The 19,460-nt window shown below is 44.0% G+C and overlaps 1 protein-coding gene across 1 annotated transcript in view; it reads left to right on the plus strand.

The window, feature by feature from the left end:
* Positions 1-19,460, plus strand: part of CDH13 (cadherin 13) — a 1,024,384-nt gene that overhangs the window by 668,544 nt on the left and 336,380 nt on the right. The gene's annotated exons all lie outside the window — the stretch shown is intronic.

Genomic DNA, 19,460 nt, shown 5'->3' on the forward strand with positions numbered 1-19,460 from the left:
CTCCTGTCATCTTTTCCCCAGTTTTAACCTTTCTATTGGTGAAAGTTTTATATTTGAGAGCTCCCTTTTCGGCCCATAGATACTAATTAAAGCATTCTGTGGCCAGCAGCAGAAGTAGTCACCCCTGAACATAATGCTTTTGAAAGTGAAAAGCAGTAGGAAAATCCCTATTTTAAGGGTAGGCTTTAATTTTAAGCTTTCACATACTTTGAGTGAAAACAAGCCGAGTGAAGAACGCCAGTGCTGCTGTGTCTGGATTGTGCTCAAACACTTGTAACAAAGGAGTCACTCACTCCTCAGGCCAGTAGGACATGGACGCTCAGGGGCTGCTTGGCTGGTTCTTTTTCCCTTTGCTGAATGGATGGAATGTATCAATAACCTGTAGATACCCAAGGCTCTGGAATTATTGCCATGGCAACCACCTAGCCTACCAAGTGACTAATTGTATGCAAGGTGCCTAAAACCTCCCTACAGCTTCCAGGAGCTAGACTTCCAGCACTTAGTCAGATAGAACCCCAGGGGCAGGAGCAGCCCTCTCCCTTCTGGGATTTGAAGGCATTCTGTAAAATGGGCCTGGAGAGTCAGAGAGCAGGCTGGTGAAGGTGGGTCAGATCACCTCAGCGAAGACCTTCCCCTCGGCATCGCTCAATAGCTGCTTTTGATGGAGAGATGACTTCCAACAAGACACACCCTGGAGTTTGGGTTGGAAGTTTACAGAAATCTTAAATAAGCTGATTTGCAGAATGAGTTAGAAGAATTGATGGGGAAAGCTATTCAAGTAACTGGAGTTTGAGCAGAGCAGAAAAATGATTCCCAGTTTCCGTGTGTGGTACCCGGGCCCTGTTTGTGAGTGACTGGAATTCGAGATGGGCCCGAGAAGTGTTCTAAATGTAAATGACAGTGGTTACATTCGAGGCGGCTGTGAGGCGGCTGTGAGCATGTACACATCTTTGTATATTATATGCGTATATGATTAGACGATGTCCAATTTTTCTCCCACTGTGCCCTTCTTTAAAGTTTCAGAAAGAATTTCAAATTTTATTGCTTTATATACAAGTTGTTATTTTCAGAGAAAAATGGAATCCTTTATGCGCATTGAATTTCTTAAAGCACAAAGCAATTCGGTTAGCGTGAACGTATTCCCAGCGAAACATAAACCACCTTAAACTTGTATTTATGATTGGTATTATCCTATAAAAATACATAAAGACTTGGATATCTGTACGGAATAGTTTCTTCCAGTTATGCAGAATTTGGCCTGATTCATGGTTTTCTTTTTCGGCACTCTCTGGGTTTGATTATAAAAGAGAAATTGAAATATGGAGTCAGTCAAATTTGAGGTCAAAAATGTGACAATGTTGTGTAAAAGTTTCAGCAGAAAAAACCTTTAGATTACTTCGCACCCTGTGGGCGAGCTCAAGGAGATGGCACCTGATGTCTGTGAGGACAGTGGGAATCTGGGACAGAAGGCGGGGCCTGTTTTCCGGTCCCCTCCCCACCGAAGCTACTTGTAAGTCCTAACAATCTCTGACAGGCTGGAGAAATGATCACCTCTTCTGTTTCCACAACGTCCGGCTCATCTGTGGCTCCTGGAATCCTATGCGCTGTAGACAATGTATTGCACCCATTTCACAGAGAGGAATCCCGAACCTCAGGAATTCATTGACCTTGCCCAGTTCACATAAATGACAGATGGGTACACTGTTCAGGACTCAACCCATAGCATCAACCTTCAAATTATGTGCTCTTCCAGCTGACCCACAAACTTCCCTATGCAAACAGCCATTGAATGATCATCACATTTAGGGGGGCACTACTGTGTGCCAAGAGCTTTCTCTAACTGTATCATTTCCTCCACTCTGCTCTGAGGTGTGGGTACCGCTCTTCCCATCATACAGATGAGAAGGCTGAATCTCAGAGAGATCTGGGAACTTGAACCAGCTAAGGCTGGTGGATGAGCTAGAATCAGTGTCTGCGTCTGGCCTCAAGCCACAGGCTCTTTCTCAGACACCATGCTGTACGTGGCCACCTTCTCTCACACGGACTCTTTGCAGGCCCAGCTAAAGGGAAGTATTTGTGTAGGTCCATCAGATGAACTGAGTTAACTCCTGACAGAAAATAACCAGCTCTTCTGACCAAAGAGCCAGGCACCCTGAGTCACTTTTCATTTAATGTGAGCTGTTGCTCAGTTCCTAGGGTTAAACGATGTTGAGCGTGGGGGCCCTTATCATCACTCGCATCGCTTTCTTCTGCATCCACATAACCAGAGCCAGCTTCATGGGGTGGGACCTGCACAGCCTCACAGAGCACCAGGCTCCAAAGGGCTCCACACTTGATTTAATGATCTGTTGTCGCCATCTTAAAATTCTTAATAATTGTTCAACAAGGGACCTTGCATCTTCATTTTGCACTGAAAGTGAAAGTAAAAATGAAAATCGCTCAATCATGTCTGACTCTTTGTGACCCCACGGACTATACAGTCCATGGAATTTTCCAGGCCAGAATACTGGAGTGGGTAGCCTATCCCTTCTTTAGCAGATCTTCCCGACCCAGGAATCTAACCCAGGTCTCCCATATTGAAGGTGGATTCTTTACCAACTGAGCTATCAGGGAAGGCCCATTTTATGTAGCTGGTCCTACATATAGCACTGTGGCCTGGAGCTGGGACTGATGCTCTGCTCAACTCCTTAACAAGGTGAGACTGAGCAGGTTACCAAACCTTCTAGAAGCCTCAATCACCTTGTCTGTATTAACAGATAGGGTGGGTATAGAACAGTACCTACCCTAGAAAGCTCTATGCATTGATTAACGTAGGCAGGGTGCTTCACTCAGTGCTTGGAAATGTTTAAGAAATGCCAGTGTATTGTTAATGCTGCAATTATTCTTACTATTCTGGTGGCCTACCCTTTAGGGAAGGTAAGGCAGAAAGACATGCAGTTTGTGCGAAGGAACATCCATCTCCCAACCAACCAAGCGTCATTTTCATGTTGCAGTGTACCCAGATGCCATCAGCACGAATCCATCACCAAAGAAGGTCACCCATATTTATCTCTATGTGCAGACAGGAGGCCATTTCTAGCTGCTCAGCATAAACTCCAGGGTATTGTTTTACGGAATCATTTACTAGATGAAGGAAGATCAAGAGAAAATAACAGTAGATTACATATCATCCCTTTTGTGAAGCCTCAAGGCACTGATTTATGGGACCCAAAGTCAGACCCTGGCTGCTCCTCAGAGTCAACAAGAACTCCCTGTGAGTCTGATGTTCTGTGAGTGCCCAATGCCAGGGCCTCACAAGTGTGAGGGGGGCAGGTAGGTAGAGGCTGAGACCCTTGAAGTTCCTGGAAGACACAGACCAGAGCCCCACAGCGCCTCCTGGCACCAGCTCCCCATGTTTTGTCACCACTGGGCCTCTGGGCACCGTTGAGAAGGGCTATCCATGAGGACTGGTGTTCAGGGCTTCCTCCAGAAACAGACCCTGAGGTGAGGACTGAGGGCAGGTGGTGTACCAGACAGATACAGGATTGCGAGTGGGGAGCACTGAAGGAAGGAGAAGCTGGCCAACTTGAGGTACCACATGAAGTCAGTTACCAGGGTAGGCACTTCTGAGCTCAATCCCCTGGGGAGGGAGGACTCTGGGAAATGACATAAGACACATACATTGGGGTTACTCCAGCTCTGGATCCAGAGAGCTATGCTATCCATCCTCCATGCTCTCCCCAGGGGGACTTTGATTCCCAGACACTTCTGCTCAGCTGGGACCACACACTGGGTTGTAGCAGCCCAGAGGCAGCCCTCCAACAAGATCTAGAAGCTAGCTGTTGGATTGGCCTCAGCTGTGTTCTTCCTTCACGCTGTTGGCTACCCTGAAGTTAGCAGGGGCAGCTGGGAGAAGGGCACCCACCGCCTAGACAGGAGAGGCAGCTTTGAGAGCCATCAGGGGAGGGAGGTAATGGGGAAAATATCTTAGTCACCACACAGTGTGACTGAGAAGGATGAATGCCTTTCTTCACAGAGAGGACAGGACCGCAGGACCTAGAGGTGCATGTTCTGAGTCTTGAGAGATGCCCATTGCTTACCTGCATGCTGACCCTTCTTGAGGCTGTTAAATGGAGGCAGAGATTAGTGGCTAAATCCTCATCTTCTAGCTTCTGAGAGCCCAAGGACTGTGCCCCTCTCTTGCTCCCTTTATTTTTTTTCACCCAGTATTTTTATTGAGCATCTACTCTGTGCCAGCACTATTCTAAACTCTGAGAATCCAGCCACGGACTTGCCAGATGCTGCACATTTCCTCCTGACAGCCAGGTGGGGAGACAGCAACAAATAAATCAGAATTGCAGTTGGTAGGAGAGGCAGTGCAGTCATAGGGGCCACTCATCCCAGGAGGGCGAGAAGCCAGCCTCCCCTGAAGAGGTGATGTGAGGAGATTGGGGGCAGGAGGGGAGTTATCTTTAATTTTATCTCTGGCATCCACCTGAGTTTCTGTTCTTCTAGTCTCAGTTACTGTAATGTTTAAATAAGTTCTGTCATGGCAGACAGAGGGAACCAGCCAATCAAATGACCTTTGGGACCAAAACATTATTGTCTCAGGAGCTCAACTTTGCTCTGCAGTTGGTATTTTCTAAAACAGCTTGGACTAAATAGAGATGGGTGTGATATCTGAGAGCTGGTGTTTGAGACCTCACTCAGCATGCACCCTCAGCTTGGTGGTGGCAAAGTCCCTTTTCTGGTCACCTGTTTACTTGTTGCCACACTGCCTGTGCCTTTTGGTTCACCAGCTGTCCAGTTTTCCTCTGCTGATCTTTAGACTCTCACATCAAAGGTTCTTCCATTCTCAACAATCCCAGCCAGTCCCACAGGCTTCATATTGGGCACAGAGCTATTTTTTTTTCTTAAGTAAATTTCTTTTAAAACTAAAGCAGTTCCACTTTCCCCAGAGCTTTACTAAAGTGAAAAAGTGCAGGTGCCCTCCAGTCTCACCATTCGGAGCAAACCACAGTTGCCATCCAGGAGCATGGTTCTAGGGCTCTCCCTGGGCCCCTCCAACACAGGGATGCACGCACACAGCACAGTCCCATGGAAACGGAGCTCTACGCACTCTTCTGTGCCTCGTTCTTCACCCTGCACGGTCCTGCAGACATTTTTGTAAGTCAATAAATATCAAGTTATATCATTGTTTTAAACAGCTAATGCTTAGATCCACCATCATCGAGTTAGCCAATTCCATATTGACTTAAATTGTTTTCACTTTTCCCTGTTTGCAATCAATTATGCAAGGGAGGACACATCTCTTCCTACTCATGTGACAGTTTCTTCTGGGTAAATTCATACAAGTGGAATTGATAGGATAAATGATATGTTTATTCAGTTCAGTTCAGTTCAGTTGCTCAGTCGTGTCCGACTCTTTGCGACCCCATGAATCGCAGCACGCCAGGCCTCCCTGTCCATCACCATCTCCCGGAGCTCACTCAGACTCACGTCCATCGAGTCAGTGATGCCATCCAGCCATCTCATCCTCTGTCGTCCCCTTCTCCTCCTGCCCCCAATCCCTCCCAGCATCACAGTCCTTTCCAATGAGTCAACTCTTCACATGAGGTGGCCAAAGTGCTGGAGTTTCAGCTTTAGCATCATTCCTTCCAAAGAAATCCCAGGGTTGATCTCCTTCCGAATGGACTGGTTGGATCTCCTTGCAGTCCAAGGGACTCTCAAGGGTCTTCTCCAACACCACAGTTCAAAAGCATCAATTCCTCGGCACTCAGCCTTCTTCACAGTCCAACTCTCACATCCATACATGACCACAGGAAAAACCAGAGCCTTGACATTACATTTTGATATATACTGGGGTGACACTTTTAATCAGAGTATTATATTGGTATCTCAGCTAAACACATGTAGGAAGATTTAACAGTCTTTCCTTTCATGGATGAGCATACTGTTGGACATTTATTTGTATTTCTGGATTATACCCAATATCTCTAAGTCTTGTGGTCATTTTACTAGCTATATCTGTAAGCTATGAACTGTCTCACACTAAACTTCTCCCCAGATTGTGTGGTTGAGGAAGAGGACTGAAACTGTTGATTCTGACCCTCTCCTGGAGCCATCATCAGAATCTTAGCTTAGATAAGTTGCCCAGCAAACCATTAACAGGCCACAGTGCCACTCAGATTGAATTATGATATAAATCACTCCAGTGCAGTTGACCATAAAACAAAATTTATGAAAGAGTTGCATAAGCTAATCAGAGACATCTTCCCAAAGGGAAAATTCCAGAATAAGATGTATCAAAACTGTTGAGTCATCGGGACCTTGCTACTACTCAAGAAGCTGAATGTCTGCCGACTTGCTCCTATCCACATCTGGGGTCCCCATGTGGTGTCTACAGAGGCTGTAAACCAAGCCAGTCAACAGCCTTGTCGTAGGCACTTTTTCCCCTCCTTCATACCCCAGCCCCTCTCTGATGGAGACACCGTTGCTGCTCGTCCACTGGTGTCTTAGAGATAGCATGGGGCTTGGTGAGACAAAGGAGGCTGCCTGGGGCCCTGTGTTCTAAGAGGGTACCCAGCCAGAGAAGCTGTGTCCTGCTTCCTTAATGCGGCATCGTTGAAAACAGTTCTTCCCATTTTTATTCGCAGCCCTCGCTTCACCCGAGCTCATAAATGAGTCCTTGGGGCCAGAGACCAGTTCAAGAAATAGACACCACCTTGTTTTTGAATCACTCTTCTCTCTAACCATGACGTCTTGGTTCCTCGCATGGCTGTCTCCCCTTTGCCCATCACCCACCCTTACTCTCATCCATGCCAGATCTTCTAGGCACTGAGGGTAACCCACGGAACTGGACAGATTGGCCCCTGTGCTCACGGAAGTTACTCATAAAAACAAACCCTTGATAGCCCCTGCCCCACTTATTTGCTTGGTATATTTTAGGCTCAGGCTGGGAGTCATCCCTCCCCATTTGGGAGAGAGAAGGATCTGTGACATCAACTATCAGAAATCAAATAAAAATAACTAAATAACTCAACCAAAACAGCATAATAGGTTAAAGTTAAGGGAAAGTAGAGGCATTGGTAGCTTCAGAACCTTAGTGATCATTCCACGTTTTGAAAGAATAACTCTAATGTGGGTTTCCAGTTAAAATGAAAATCAGATGAGCAGCTGCAAAATAAAAAAGAAAACTTCTTTGAGTTGTTATGGCATCGAGCATGGTGGACCCCAGCACCACTGAAATCCATCCCTGATGCTTGAGGAGCCACTCCGAGTAGTCCAGGAATTCGCAGTGTTACATTGATACAACACCGTGGCAGACCCACCACGGCACTAAACAGTTGTAATTTCAGAGAAAGTCTTATTTCAAATCAATTCCTGATGACATTTCATTCAGCAAAATCATTCAAAGAACGTTTATTGGTCAGCATCTGTGAACCAGATAGTGTTCTAAGGTTTGGAGATGCAGTACTGGCCATGACCAGTTAGCTCTCTCCTCTGAAGACATTTGCTTTTCACTCGGAGGAGAAAGATAATTAATGGTGAATGGAATAGACAAGATAACTTAAGTCCTTTGGACAAAATAGAACCAGGTGATGTGATAGAATGACAAGGTCAAGGAAGGCCTCTCTAAAGATGTGACATTTAAGCTGAGACCAGTGTGAATGCAGGATCCACAGCGTCTAGAGACTAAGCAAGGTCCTTCCAGGTGGAGGGATCAGAAAGTGCAAAGGTCTGAGGCAGGAAAGAAGATGGAGGGACAGAGAGGCGGCCATGGTGGTGGGAGAATGTGAGCACAAAGAAGGGCCCCAGGTGAGGCCCAGGGGAAAGGCCAGCAGGAGTCAGCAAACTGTGGGCCACGGGCCAAATCTGTTCCACTGACTGTTTCTTTTTAAGTTAATAAAGTTTTATTGAAATACAACCATGTCCATTTATCCAAGCATTGACAAAGGCTGTTTTCACATGATGTTCTTAGAACTGGGTAGTAATTGGAACAGAAACTGAATGTCCCACAAAGCCAAAAATATATACCACCTAAATATATTTTTTAAATTTGTGAAAAAACATTTTTTAAGGTTAAATATATATTTATATATCCCTTGAGGGTAAAAGAGGAGAGTGAAAACGTTGACTTAAAGCTCAACATTCAAGAAACTAAGATTATGACATGTGGTTCCATCACTTCAAGGCAAATAGAAAGGGGGAAAATGAAAGCAGTGACAGATTTTATTTTCTTGGGCTTCAAAATCACTGAGGACAGTGACTGAAGCCATGAAATTAAATGACTCTTGCTGCTTGGAGGAAAAGCTAAGACAAACCCAGACAGCCTATTGAAAAGCAGAGACATCACTTTGCCCACAAAGGTCCATATAGCCAAAGCTATAGTTTTTCTAGTAGTCATGTACAGATGTGAAAGTTGGACCACAAAGAAGGCTGACCACAGAAGAACTGATGCTTTCAGTCTGTGGTGCTGGAGGAGACTCTTGAGAGTCTGTTGCACTGTAAGGAGATCAAACCAGTCAATCCAAAAGGAAAACAACCCAGAATATTCATTGGAAGGACTGATGCTGAAGCTGAATCTCCAATACTTTGGTCACCTGATGAAAAGAGATGAGTCATTGGAAAAAACCTTGATGGTGGGAAAGATTTAGGGCAGGAGGAGAAGCGGCAACAGAGGATGAGATGATTAGATAGCATCACCAATTCAATGGACATGAGTTTGAGCAAACTCCAGGAGGTGGTGAAAGGCAGGGAAGCCTGGTATGTTACAGTCCATGGAGTTGAAAAGAGTCAGACACGACTTAGCAACTGGACAACAACCACCACCTACCTAAATATAAGCTACCTAAATATACATTTAAAATATATTAGACATGTTAAATAGTTTAAATATTTAAACTGCATTAAATATATGCATTCTTTAATGTAAACTGACCATTTACAGAAAACAGTTTGCAGGTCCCTGGGTTAGAGCTCTGTAAGATTTCACTTTGAATTTAAGGCAGCTTTTGGGTGGTTTTAAGCAGGAAAGTGGTAAAATCTGATTTTACTGTTAATAGATGACTTGCGCTACTCAGTGGAGAGCAGAAGTAGGGACCTGTTGGCATTCCAGGCACTAGAGGACCATGACCTGGGCCAGGCTGGTAACAGTGGAGGTGACAAGAAGCAGTCACATAAGATTTTTGTGATGAGCTCAGGATGAATGGGAAAACACTAAATATTGACTCATTTTATGGTACCTGGTTATTGTAACCAATGCCGTCTATTTGGAATTATGGTAATGTCATAAACTACAGATTCTTAACCAACTGAGCTATCAGGGAAGAATAGGTTTGTAAATTTTCCTCAAGTATGAACTGGATTTTACCTTTGGTTTTCTCTCTATGGCTTAAGCTTAAACCCAGGGGATCACATTGTCTTTTCATCTTCAACTGTCAGCATTCAGCAGAGTTCCAGGCACATGGTAGCCCCTCAATAAATTCCGTTCACTGAACCAAAGGCCCCAAATGGCAGAAAGCATGAATCACAATAAACTTCCCTTTTTGTTGGATTTTTAAATAAACATTGCCTTTGTTAATAATTTATTCCTCTTTGAACAAGTATCTCAAGAGTGTGTACACTGCCAGATCCTCTGGTGTTCGGTAAGGATGGCGTCAGGGAGGGAAGGAGGCAGGAAGTAGACCCTGAGTCAGAGGAGTGAATATGCAGAGGAGGGAGGAAGGCAGACAGTCCACACACCCTGAGCCCCCGTTAGAGCTGCGCAGGGAAGGCCGGGCCAGGGTGCATCTCACCAGGACCAGGGGAGGGAAGCAGGGCCGGCCCTTCAGACAGAAGCCGTGAGAGCCACCTGTATAACGTCTCCGGGACCAGCTGCTGGTTTAGGTTCTATGCTATCTCTTAATGGAATCTTTGCAATTCTTTTAGAATCAAGGAAACAAGCTCATGGAGGTTGTTTACTTCCCCCAAGTCACACAGTTGGTGAGTGATAAAGCTGGGATTCAATTCTGCCTAACTCCCATGCCCTTTCATTTCCTCTGCATCTGCCTATAACATCCACTGCCCTTTTACCACTTCACCCATGAAACTGCTACGATCTATCATAATCTGCTACCCTGAGTTTAGGGAGCATTGCCTTGTGTGCATATGTGTGGGTGTGTACATATGTGTGTGCATGCGTATACACATGTGTGTAGGCATGCATATGTGTGTGTGTGTGTGTGTACTAGGTGAGAGAGAGAGACGGAAGGTGGGAGGGAGAAAGTGAACACTTCCAACCTTCTTGCTCTTGGTTACAGCCTGGCTTGTCAGGTAACACTGCAGCCCGCAGTTAAGGCGATGGCTTCTCAAACGGAGCCAGGTCCTCCCCCTAGCGGTAGTCCGGGGGACGCTCAAGAACTCTTCTCCAAGATTCATAAGGCATGCTGGCCATCAATCAAGACAGTCCACAAATGTCAGTTAGAAAAGATTTATAATCAGCAGAGAGCTTGATAAACCAGCTTCTACTGCAGCACCGTTGCAGTAAGAATCCCATCCCCTCTGAGGGCAGAGTCTAGGGCGGCCACTTCCATCCATCTGTACAAATACCTTTGAATCACTCCACCTTAATATATGAACAGTATTCTAAAAGAAGTCCTGAGTAATTTATGTATAGAACCACCTCCCTCCTTAAGTAAATGGAAGAGATTCAGTATTCTAAGTTCAATGGGAAGAGGGCATATAAAATCCCTTTCAAGTATATGTTCTTATAAAATATAGGTCATGAATTGAGTTTTCCAGTATCAAAGAAAAAATTTTAATAGACTTTCAGCTTTCTTGCTTTAATTATGGCTGCATTTTTAAAAGCCAATCATAGTACCCAAAGCTATTTTATTATTCAGAAGCCTGGCTCTTTTAAAAAATTTCTTAAAAGTTTGGTTTGGGGAATTTTAATGTTTTCTCCTTGCTCTGTTTCTCTTTTCTCTTTTTTTAAACTTTCGGTTAATATGCCAATTTTTAATCTGCTGTGTTCCTGGTTAATAATGGGCTGCTAATAGGGATACCCACTTTGTGGAGGAGGGCAGGCAAGGGCTCATGTTTCTGCAAGTGATCTCTTGGTCACTTTGCAGAACAATGGAAGACCTTACAGTCCTGTTCCCTTGGCCATCAAAACTCAGTGAGCTGCCTGCCCTCCGTTCCTCTGTTCCTCTTTTCCATTCTTCAACTTCACCTTCCATCTTGTTTGGAGATTCCGTGCTCATTGGCTCATACCAAAGTCTTAAGCCAGGGCTAGAGGTGACAACTTGAATAGTAACCTAGACATGCAAAACTAAGTTAATCAGGTTCTTTCTGCATGTGACACATCACTTAAAAGTGGCTGGGTGGGTTTCCACTAGTTTGGAAAAGTATATTTGAAGTAGTTGAGCATGAAATGTTGACCCTCACGCCTGAAACATGACTGAGAGGCCCACGCCGCATCTGCCCAGGAAGCATGTTTTGAGAGTGCAGACAGAGTACACGGGGCACAGCCCCCACAGCCTAGGACTGTTTTACTCAAAAATGCCGTGAGTGCCGGGGTTAAGAAACCCTGCCCTATTGGTTAGGAAGACCAAATCTAAAGTCTGGAGGGGAGACGCCACATGTGCGGGCATTGGTCAGACCCATCTGTGGTGAGCTAGAGGGGTGAGTAGTGGCCAGAGCCTCCTCCTGTAGGGGTGCTCAGGTAGCTTGTAGCTCAGGTTAGCAGCGAGTGCCTTGTCAGCAGGAGCTTATGCTGGGCCCTGTGCCCCTGTGCTAAGGGATTCCTCTGCGTGCAGACTCACCTCAGGCATCCTAGGAGGGACATGCAGTGATCATCTCCACGTCTCCAGTGAGGACATTGAAACTTAAAGTTAGAAGACAATTTTCCCAGGAAAAAGAGACCTCTTCCTTAGCATCCATTCTGGTCACTTTTAGTAACAGACCCCAGCATACTACAGTGACAGTGTGTCCAGATACAAACTCTACTGTCCAGCCTCTCTTGCAGCTAGAAATAGCCTTGTGAACCAAGGGGCTGAATTTCTGGGATGAGTGGGTTTCTGGATGAGTTCGGAGCCAAGTCAGCTGGGAAGAGTTTTCTTTTGTCCTCCTACCACCTATTTCTGTTGGTACCTGGAATGAGTATATGATAGCAGGATCTCATGCAGCCACTGTGCTTTGTAAGGTAGCTTTGAGAATGGAAACTATGTCCTAGGAAGGTGTACAAAGATAGAGATTAGATTCTATTGCTTGTGGAATGTCATGTTAGCCATGGGCTGCACCTCCAGAATTATTTTACATAAGACAATAACAGACTTCTGTCTTATTTAACTCACTGTTACATTGGATTCTCTGTATTTGTTGCCAAATCTAATAACAGTAATCTAATATGTCAATATGTGGTATCACTCAAACAGTAAGAACTATAACCCAGACAATGTGACTCCAAGCCATGCTTTTTAACTACTATGCTATGCTGCTCAAGGCATTCAAACCCACTTACTCCTCTGTATGCGTTTCATGTCACCAATTTTGTATGGTAATCAGAAAATAGAGCCTTTACTGGAACAAAAATGGTCTTTGTCTCGTCCATTATCTTAGAGTTCTTTCCAGAAAGCCTCTTGAGGTCTATTTGTCATTAGATAGTGGATTAGAAACCTACTTAATGCCTTGTGATGGCGTCTTCCTCAGTGTGGTGGTTTTGACTCCACCCTACCTCAGTAATTTCGGATCATAGGCCAGGAGCGATTATCTGCAAATGCTCCAGTAACGCACATCATCATCTGGCTGCCGTTTACGTCAGTGTGCTGGCCTCCTGTCCACATCCCAGGGACTAGTGAGGGAGGGGAAAGGTACAGAAACTGTTCAGAGGGCTCCAGAAGGTTTTCAGAGAAGTTTTTTTTTTTTTTTTCCATTGCTCATGAGTCAACTGGAAATGCGTTATGAGGATATAGTTGCCGGCTCACCGAGAAGATCAGTATGTTCCGACAAGAGCTCAGCATGAGGGTTGAGACCACTGACTTCTGTGTCCTAAAGACTTGGTTTTCAGTTATGTTTTCTCTACTGATTGCAAGACCTTGAACATGCTGTCTTACCTTCTGAGCTCTGAGTAACTCCTCTGCAAGATGAGGAGAACAGTAATGCCTCCAAAGGGAAGCTGGGAGGTTCAGGGAGAAAATAGATGTCAGTCTGTGAGCCCCTTGCCTGATGAAACACTGCCTGTGCTATTAGCAGCTACTGATTGGTGTTTTTTCGATGGCAGTATATTCAAGAGGGTCATGGTGCCATCACCTTACATCTTCCAGGGGAGAGGGGAACTCTGCCAACCAGCAAAGGAGAATTCCAAACCTGGCTCCTTCTCTTATCAGCTGTGTGAGCTTGAGCCTTTATTTCCTCATTCTGAATTGATGATCACCCACTGCGGCTGCATTTTGTATGTGTTGAATTAGACAAATTGAAATGCTGTGATATGGAAATATTAATGAAATCTCATTTGTGCACAAACTGAGAACAATGGGATCTCCCAAATTTGAGGCATTTGTCAAGGATTACATAATTTTCAAAGTGGATGGCAGGGTTTAATAGAAACCTCAATGAAATCAGTTCACATCCCACAGAATTCACTGATTCAGCCGTTTAAAGTGTTTGATTCAATGGTCTTTAGTATATTCACAAAATGGTGCTGTTATCACCACAATCGATTTTAAAACATTTCTGTCATACCTAAAGGAAACCCTGAATTCATTAAAAGTCATTTTCCATTCCCTGCTCCCCTCCACAAACTCCCTAGGCCTAGGAAACCACAAATCTACATTCTTCCTCTATAGATCTGTCTGTTCTGGACATCTCATTTAAACAGAATCACACTCTGCATGGAGTGTTGTGACTGGCTGGTTTCACTCAGCAAAATGTTTCCAAGGTTCAACTGTGTCTCATGTACCAGGTAGCAGTACTTCATTCCTTTTTATTGCCAATGACATGGCTCATTTTTAAATAAATCTGCACTTGCCACAGTTGATGCTGTTTTAACTTATAAAGATGAATGTATACTGTTCTTTGTCAAGACTAGTCCTGAATCATGCACCCTTTCAATTATTTTAGATATTCTAGAATATGTCCCTTATGTAAGGTATACCTGTGCTCTACTTATCTTGCAGTTTTGTTATAAGAATTAAATGAGATTATATATGTAAGTTCTTGCCAGGGCCCAATATGTAGTGTCCCCTCAAGAAATGGTCCCTCCCTGTTTGGGGTTGTTAGTTTCATAGCGCTTTTATTTCTCATCAGCTTGTGTATTTCCTTCACCCTAAGGAACTGTTGTCAATAAAGACTCAAGTCAATTAAGTAAAATAACTACTCATAAGTATTTCCTAAGAAGATTGCTTACCAGTTATCCTAAAAATTATTTTTAAAAAAATCCATTTTCCACTAAAACGTTAAGTATTTAGAAACACATCAATAGTTCAAGCTAGATACCCCTTCATAAATTTCCACCAGTATCCATATATTCATGAAGTAATCTGAGACCTTTACTTTTGCCAACCTGAATACATTTCCATTATGGCATTGTCATCATCAGGCATGTGAGATTTAGTGAAAGGTGGATTTTGAAAATAGCCACACTAGCGGCCTTGACGTATTTCAGCAAGATGTGTAACTGAAAGACATTCAGGCATCCTCCATCCTTCGCCTGCTCCCTTTGCCCTTGGCAACTAGGTGTCACATCGCAGACGTCTTTGCTCCTTCACTGAGCCACCACGGCTTGCTCCCCAGGAGAGAAATCAGGATGGGTACTTTCACATTCATCATTCCTCTTCATCCTTCCAGTGATGCTGAGTGTTATTATCTCCATGTTTCAGGTGAGGAAACATAAGCCCAAAGATGTTGGCACAGATAATCAGAAGAGAAACTATGTGAGTCTGGGTGTCTCTGACCTTAAATCCCACCTTCCTTTAAGGACACTGCATTTCCTCTGTCTCAGTGTGGGATAATTACTTCTTGGTATGCCTGCTTGTCCTCCACAGTAAGATTTATTTACGCTTATTCGGTGGTCTCAGATGTAAATAGTCAGTGCTGTTCCCCAGCCAAGGCTGTGCATCTAAATAAGAAATGCTTATTTTCTTGCTCATGGGAGATGCAACAGGCAAGCAACAAAAACTGCAGTGCCATTTCGGCTGAGAGTTTTTCAGGCTAAGAAGCTGCTCCAGGTTATGACTATCCACATGGATTTTCCTTATAGTCTGAGACAATTCGGCTGTGCCTGGTCCTAAATCACAAATCAAAGGATAAGGTCGGGCTGCGTTACAAAAGGGCAGCCTCTTTCTACCACCTGAAGAAACATTTCTAGAGTTAGAAAAACCATAACCTGGAAGCTAACCATTAAATTCATCCAGTAAAATATCAATCAGGAACACTTTTTGCTGCAGCTAACAAAATTGCAATTGAAGTGGCTTAAATGCCTCGGGTTGACTTTTCTCATATTTCCTGAAGCTGAGAGGTGAGTGGCTGCCCCTTGTGCTTTAGTGATCTGACAGTCAATGTCTTTATGAGTCTTTGGCCTTTCTCTTGTGGCTGCAAGACTTGTCATGGTGCTAAACATCTATGTTTAGTTAACCATCCATTAATATATACACAGATGCATCTATGTTCAAGGAAGAAGAAGGGTAAGGAGACAGTGTCTATGCTTTTCATTAGGAATGCAGGGAAGCTGGAGGGGAAGGCACCATTCAAAGGATCTCTTGGTCAAGTAAATGAAGGAAACAAAGTCAAGCTGGTTTCTTCACTGCTGAAGTTCTCAAAGGCTTCAAGATGCCAAGGGTCATGTCAACCGCCAAGATGAAGCAACACCACAGAATCTATCACAGGCAGGATGTTCTACAAGCCTGGCATACAGGAGATGGTGGACACTTTGAAGGGCAGCTCTTGGTTCTGAACGGCTCATCATGCGATACCCGAGTAGTTATGCTCCCCTCCGCAGAGTGGCGGTTAAAGACCCAGGTTGAATGCAAAATGGTCTGAGAGCAAGATAATGAACCCAGTGAGGGTTGCCGAGTGTCAGGCGGACATCTGACCTTGGGACTGTCAGCACCAGCAATGGGGGGAGGGGAGCTTGTGAGTAACCTGAGCGTGGGGACCACACTATTGACGCTTCCTGACTCTCAATGCCTCCACACCCACTCCTCTGGATTTAGCCAGCCTCCTTCACAGAGCCAAAGCTCAAAAAATAAGAACTTTGCTGAGTGAACTAAAATATTGTATAAATCTTAGCCAAGAATTTTAGATTTTCATTTGTTTTGGAGGAGGATCATCTCACTCTTCTCATGAAGACCAACCTTTTGGCCAGGTCCTTGGTAGGAAACTGACCGTCTAGGATCCTGAAGGAAGACATAATACCCAAATGAAAAGTGACAGACACTTTTCATGGGTCTGTCTGACCTGGGTCTAATCAGAACTATTGGTAGATGTGTTTTGAACTTCCAGGTAGCCTCTGCCTCACTCTCTTACTTACCATTAATAATAAGTTCCCAGCTTTGCTATATCTATAACATGCAAGACATAGAACTATAAGTTTCATACATATCACTTCTTTTTAGCCTTACCCCTCCAAAAAATAGATAAAGGAATTTTTATTTACAGACAAGGACCTGGAATTTGGTGGAAAGGCAACTTACCAGAATTTCACAGCTTCCTTCCTTATCTTCCCTTACACCACGTGAACACATCAGTATAAAATAGAGCATCTAGCTGAAAATTTTTTTTCAGGGTAGAAGAGATGACTTTAAACTCATGGTAGCTTTTACCATTTGGCACATAAGGAAAATGGGCCAAAACTGCAGTTACCTTGATGCTTCTAGGGACCAAACAAAGTCAACGGGTAACTGGATTTTATTTTCTGCATATTTTTATTAGGAAGGGTTCTCCAAAGAAAAACAACCAGTAGGAAATAGATGGATAGATAGGTAGATAGATAAAACAAGAAATTGGCTCACACATTAATAGAGGCTTGAAAGTGAAAGTGAAGTCGCTCAGTTGTGTCTGACTCTTTGTGACCCCATGGGCTGTAGCCTGCAGGCTTCTCCGTCCATGGGATTTTCCAGGAGTACTGGAGTGGGTTGCCATTTCCTTCTCCAGGGGATCTTCCTGACCCAGGGATCGAACCTAGGTCTCAGGGACCGAACCCAGGTCTTCCACCTTGCAAGCAGACGCTTTACCCTCTGAGCCATATAGAGGCTTGCTGCTGCTGCTGGTGCTAAGTCACTTCAGTCGTGTCCGACTCTGTGCACCCCCATAGACGGCAGGCCACCAGGCTCCCCTGTCCCTGGGATTCTCCAGGCAAGAACACTGGAGTGGGTTGCCATTTCCTTCTCCAATGCATGAAAGTGAAAAGTCAAAGTGAAGTCGCTCAGTCGTGTCCGACTCTTAGCGACCCCATGGACTGCAGCCCACCAGGCTCCTCTGTCCGTGGATTTTCCAGGCAAGAGTACTGGAGTGGGTTGCCATTGCCTTTTCCGATATAGAGGCTTAGAAGTCCCCAAATCTGCAGTTATCATGCAGGAGAGCCAATGGTATAGTTCTAATCCAAAAGGCAGCCAGCTTGAGGTCCGAAAAGCACCAGTGTTTCAGTTCAAGTGTAAAGTATTTGGGGAAGACCAATGTCCCAGCTCAAAACAGTCAGACAAGAGGAGGTCCCTCTTGCTAGTCCTCTTTTCTATACTATTCTTCTTATCTTCAACTGATTGGATGAGCCCGTTTGGGGGCAGGCACTCTGCTTTGCTCAGTCTACTGATTCAAGTATTAACCTCATCCAGAAACATTCTAACAGACACACCCAGAGCAATGCTTGCTGACATGTCTGGGCACCTATGGCCCAGTCAAGCTGACATAAAATCCACCATCACAATATTGTAGACAGAATTCTGGCCTCCACGAGCCTTGCTCTCTGGTCTTACCCCTGTGGTTATGTAACCTCATACTGCAATTAAGATTGAATATGGAAAAATATACAATGGAGGAGACAATCTCTTTAACAAATGGTGCTGGGAAAACTGGTCAACCACTCATAAAAGAATGAAACTAGAACACTTTCTAACACCATACACAAAAATAAACTCAAAATGGATTAAAGATCTAAACGTAAGACCAGAAACTATAAAACTCCTAGAGGAAAACTTAGGCAAAACACTCTCCAACATAAATCACAGCAGGATCCTCTATGACCCACTGCCCAGAGTAATGGAAATAAAAGAAAAATAAACAAATGGGACCTAATTAAACTTAAAAGCTTTTGCACAACGAAGGAAACTATAAGCAAGGTGAAAAGACAGCCTTCAGAATGGGGGAAAATAATAGCAAATGAAGCAACTGACAATTAATCTCAAAAATATACAAGCAACTCCTGCAGCTCAATTCCAGAAAAATAAACAACCCAATCAAAAAATGGGCCAAAGAACTAAATAGACATTTCTCCAAAGAAGACATACAGATGGCTAACAAACACATAAAAAGATACTCAACATCACTCATTATTAGAGAAATGCAAATCAAAACCACAATGAGGTACCACTTCACACCAGTCAGAATGGCCGCTATCCAAAAGTCTACAAGCAATAAATGCTGGAGAGGGTGTGGAGAAAAGGGAACCCTCCTACACTGTTGGTGGGAATGCAAACTAGTACAGCCACTATGGAGAATAGTTTGGAGATTCTTTAAAAAACTGGAAATAGAACTGCCTTATGACCCAGCAATCCCACTGCTGGACATACACACCGAGGAAACCAGAATTGAAAGAGACACGTGTACCCCAGTGTTCATCGCAGCATTGTTTACAATAGCCAGGACATGGAAGCAACCTAGATGTCCATCAGCAGAAGAATGGATAAGAAAGCTGTGGTAAATATACACAATGGAGTATTACTCAGCCATTAAAAAGAATACATTTCAATCAGTTCTAATGAGGTGGATGAAACTGGAACCTATTATACAGAGTGAAGTAAGTCAGAAAGAAAAACACCAATACAGTATATTAATGCATATATATGGAATTTAGAAAGATGGTAACAATGACCCTATATGTGAGATAGGAAAAGAGACACAGATGTATAGAACAGTGTTTTGGACTCTGTGGGAGAAGGCAAGGGTAGGATAATTTGAGAGAATAGCACTGAAACATGTATATTATCATATGTGAAGCAGATCACCAGTCCAGGTTTGATGCATGAGACAGGGTGTTCAGGGCTGGTGCACTGGGATGACCCTGAGGAATGCGATGGGGAGGGAGGTGGGAGGGGGGTTCAGGATGGGGAACACATGTACACCCATGGCTGATTCATGTCAATATATAGCAAAAAACGCTACAATATTGTAATTAGCCTCCAGTTAAAGAAAAAAGATTACATTGCATTTGTAATGCAATTAGGGTTACTAATCAGCTGACTTTAACATAGGGAGATTATTCTAAATCTGTCTAGGAGATCTAACACCCA

This window comes from Budorcas taxicolor, chromosome 18 (assembly GCF_023091745.1).
Source record: "Budorcas taxicolor isolate Tak-1 chromosome 18, Takin1.1, whole genome shotgun sequence".
Classification (NCBI taxonomy): domain Eukaryota; kingdom Metazoa; phylum Chordata; class Mammalia; order Artiodactyla; family Bovidae; genus Budorcas; species Budorcas taxicolor.